Below are 859 nucleotides of genomic sequence, written 5' to 3' on the forward strand. Positions count from 1 at the left end.
GAGTGAGACTCTGACACATAAAAAAAAAAAAAAGTTTTATTTTTAAGCAGAAGCCTCTTAAAAGGGAGAACATAATGCAATTTTGGATAATAGTAATTTCTGGCATCAGCTATTAGTGTGCAGAGAAAATACCATCTGACGTATGACCTCGTGAATTATGCTTTTCATTTTATAGGTTCAGGTTGGCAAGTTTATTTCTCAAGTCATTTCTTTTCTGTGTACTTTACTGACAGAGTAAAATGCCACCAGATAAGAAATATTATTTTGGTTATAGCCATCTTGTAAAAACACTAGCTTTATACCATAGGGATGGTTAGCTAAAAGAAAGATCAGTACTTTTTATAGTAGTATCTATTTTGTTTAATTAATTAATTAATTATTTTTAACATATTTTTCATTTTAAAATTATGGGGTACAGTTAAGGGTTAGATATACAAATATGCATTGTGCAGATACCCTTGTTGATGAGGTGTGGCCCCCCCGTACCCAGACAGATATTGACTACCGTTAATCCCACCTCCCTTCCCCTCCTTGTCTCCCCCCATAGTTTCCTGCCACTGTCAATCCTTTTCTTATGTATTACGATAGTTGTTCAAGAACCACTTATGAGTGATACTCAGATCTCTGTTTCTGTGAGAGATCACTCAGTATTATAAATTCCAGTTCCATCTAGGTTGCTGCGAAATTCATGATTTTGTTCTTTTTTATGGCTGTGTAATATTCCATTGTGTATATGTACCACATTTTTTAAATCCAGTCTTCTTTTGATGGACAGCATGGTTGGTTCCATGATCTTGCTATTGTGAACAATACTGTGATAAACATACGTGTGCAGGTATCTTTTTTATAGAGTGATTTG

The sequence above is a fragment of the Carlito syrichta genome, unplaced genomic scaffold (assembly GCF_000164805.1).
Source record: "Carlito syrichta isolate Samal-C Ts95f unplaced genomic scaffold, Tarsius_syrichta-2.0.1 Scaffold309276, whole genome shotgun sequence".
NCBI classification, from domain to species: Eukaryota; Metazoa; Chordata; class Mammalia; order Primates; family Tarsiidae; genus Carlito; species Carlito syrichta.